General features: G+C 56.1%; 1 protein-coding gene across 2 annotated transcripts in view; it reads left to right on the top strand.

Moving 5' to 3' along the window:
• The first annotated feature begins 1,644 nt into the window (after positions 1-1,644).
• The window catches only part of PAFAH1B1 (platelet activating factor acetylhydrolase 1b regulatory subunit 1), an 82,962-nt gene continuing 81,432 nt past the window's right edge, over positions 1,645-3,174 (top strand). Inside the window, exon 1 of one of the 2 annotated variants that reach the window (XM_007454190.1) lies at positions 1,645-2,027. The gene's annotated coding sequence lies outside the window, so the exon portion shown is untranslated. Of the gene's footprint in view, positions 2,028-2,197; positions 2,857-3,174 lie in introns of those variants that run through there. The other variant, XM_007454191.1, reaches the window with a different exon arrangement.

Raw genomic sequence — 3,174 nt, 5'->3', positions numbered from 1 at the left:
TGGCTTTTAGAACATTGATTTAAGAAATAAGAACTGATATACTCAGCTGATTAAATCTTAATAGTTTGATGTCAGGCAATAATAAATATTTTAAAAGGTAAAAATGAACCAACTCTTAGAACAGGGGATGTTAATTTATTCCATGTTTATTGACTGTTATGGACGTGGCACAGACCAAACTTCTGTGCCTCTCTTGCTGTCCTTACCCAGCTAGAGACTCCCAGAACTGTAAACCTGGAAAAAACATTCCAGAGACCTTCTGATTTCCTTCCCTGCCTTCATAAAGGAGAGAACCCAAACCCTCCAGGCAATTCACTCATATTCTTCTTGAACACCTGCAGGGTTAGAGATACAATCTTTCTTAATAAAAGGAAACTTCTTTTGGTATCAAGTAACAGTAATTGCTACATGAGTTACCTGTGAGTTACCAGTATATGGTAACCATGAATTACCATATACTGTACACATGCAGCATCTCCTCTCTAATTCTCACAAAAGCCTTACAAGTTACTTATTAGGTCTATTTTACAGAGAAACCAGAGCCAGAGAAAGTAATTTACCCAAGGTCACAGTTACACATACCCAGCTGCTTCTCAAAAGCAGTGTATGTATTTACCTACATAAAGGAAAGCAATAAAATCAATAAACACAAGCCTAAACCTATGTTTTAGGAAGAGTTTCCTTGGACAATACAAATTAGTGATGAGAAAATCGCACTAAACAACTCTTACTAAAAGGATATTCCACATTGGATAATTCAGAACCTCAAGCCTGGCCGCTTTTAAATCAAATGTCTGTGTGCAAAACACTGACTACAAATCCCCAAGACCTGTCCTCAGTATTTCAACCCATAAATTAGCAAACACACACACGCGCGCGCGCGCGCGCGCGCGCTCAAGCCTTGTAGGGATAAAGTTCCAGGTCTTTCTTTGGGCATCAATTTCGACTTCCAGAGTCGCAGATGTGTGTGTGCGTGCGTGTGTGTGACTAAGGAAAAGAATAGCTGAATCACATCTAAAAGCGAATCCTCCCAATTAGAAATCTATAATAAAAATGAAGATAATGAGGCATTCCAGCAGCCTTTCAACCTCAACAGCTCTTCTCCCCAAGCCAAGCCAACCTTCTCCCCTCTCCTCCCCCCGCGCCCCCGGCCCCTGGGAAATAAAACCCAAAGGCCGGAGGTAGAAGGGGGCGACATCCTGGTCCGGGCTCCGCTTTCTGAAGCCTATCGGGGCCCGGAATCCACCGGGGCCAGCTGGTCTCTTCTGTTGGCCGCGGGGAAGAGGGGAGAGCTCCGTTCGTGGCCAAGACCAGGGCGGGGACGTGAAGAGAGCCGAAGTTCGTGAGGGGCCGCAGCAGTCAGACGAGGGTCTAGGAAAAGGAAGCCGAGAGCCTTTTTCCAGGTTACAGAGGCGTGCTGAGGGCGAGAAGAAGCGCCTCGCGCGCAAACTCGTCCGTCTACCCCTAGGTACCACCAAGCCGCCCCGGCACCCCGCCGCCTAAGCGGAAGGTAGCGCGGCTCAGGGCCCGGCCCAGGCCGGCGCATGCGCCGCAGCCCCTCCTCCGCTCCGGGACCCCTCCCTTCCCCTCCCCTCCCTCTTCCCCGCTGGTCTGGGGCGGCGGCGGCGGCGGCGCGGTGACGTCAGGGCGTTGGGGCAGCTCCTGTGACAGACGGAGCTGGAGCGGCGGGGCGGCGGCGGAGTCCGGCGGCCGAGATAGCGAGTGAGCGAGCGAACGAGCAGCGACGCCGGGGTCCAGGGAGCGAGAAGGAGAAGGAGGGGAGCGCTCGGGTGCGAGCGGGAGAAACCGCGAGCGCCAGGCTTGGGCTCGAGCCCCGGAACGGCTGAGGAGCCCGCCCGCTCCCCTCCCCTCCCCCTCCCCGGGACAGGGCCCAGCGCGCCATCCTCCCCCTCCCTCCTTCCCTCCCTCCCTCCTTCCTCCCTTCCCTCTCCCTCTCCCCCTCCCCCGCCGGTGGATGGGAGTGAAGGACGGAAGAGGCCCTGCGGAGGCGGCGGTGCAGCGCTTCGGTAAGGCGGCAAGGGTCTGCGCCCTCCCCTGTGTCTTCTCCACCGCGCTCCGGCGGCTGCGGGCAGGGCCCGGCGGCCTGACGATGTGGCTGCGCCGGTCCCCTCCCTCCCATACTCCCCTCCCCCTGCCGCCGCCTCCTCCTTCTTCTTCTCTTCTCGCTCTCAAAATGGCGGCCGCGACGGCCGTTGAGTGAGAGACACGGGAGGAGGGGGGACAGGCCGGGGAGGGCGCTGCCCTCGCTCCCCTCCTCCCTGGCTCGGGTTCGGGGGCTGCCAGGGCCGCCGCGGCTCCACCCGCGGCCCTCCCTGGGAAGGGATCGCCCTCCTCCCTTGGTGACTTAGCAAGAAAAGTATTCTTGGGTAGGAAGGGCGTGGAGAGCAGGTCTCTCTCTGATCTTGGTGAAAGGGTTCGGTCCTCCTCTCCCCCGCCGCGGAAGGCGAGCTCCGCAGTCCCCACCCCACCCGCGGCTGGCGCTCAGGGACCGGGCTCAGCCCCAAGCCGCCTCGGCACCCACAGGCCTTCAGGCGTTCCGTCCCCCACCTGTCCTTAGGATGGGGTTGACCTGAGAATGATGGTCCAGCCCTTCCCTGGTCCCCCTGTGCAGTGGTCCAGCCTCTGCACCCACTGAGGAGGAGCGGCCCGACCCACCGAACCATCCGCAGCACCCACCCTCCAAATCAGGCAGGATTTTCTTTTCTGCCGCCGGCTCCTTCAACGGGAGTTGCTTTTTGACGTTATAGCACTGAGTTTCCAGGCCCTCAGCCATTCTCCTTCTAATCTAATCTCCCCACTCATTTAGGAAACGCAGTGCCTTCCGTAGCCTCCCAGGTGAGAAAATGCCTTTGAGGTGGTGGGCAAATTTTTACTCTATCTTTCTAGACAGAAGAGTGGAGAGGAGGAGGAGGAGGTTTTCAGTATCGTGAGACAAGACAGAAAGGTGCCTTGGCTTTATTTGTGATTCTGCCTTTCTTCGGTGACTTAGCAAGAAACTCCTTGGGAGCAGGGCAGGAGATTTTCTCTTGGGGTTGGGGTTTGGGTCCAATTTATATCAATCCTTTGGTTAAGAAATTGTGCTTTGGAAGCGAAGAACCAGATTTGTGGTTTCGTTCTCAATGGGCGATGTCATGCCAAGGTCCCCCCCCCCCC

The sequence above is a fragment of the Lipotes vexillifer genome, unplaced genomic scaffold (genome assembly GCF_000442215.2).
Source record: "Lipotes vexillifer unplaced genomic scaffold, Lipotes_vexillifer_v1.1 scaffold680, whole genome shotgun sequence".
Classification (NCBI taxonomy): domain Eukaryota; kingdom Metazoa; phylum Chordata; class Mammalia; order Artiodactyla; family Lipotidae; genus Lipotes; species Lipotes vexillifer.
Note: the sequence above shows the minus strand (reverse complement) of the source record. Positions and strands in the feature narration are given on the sequence as shown.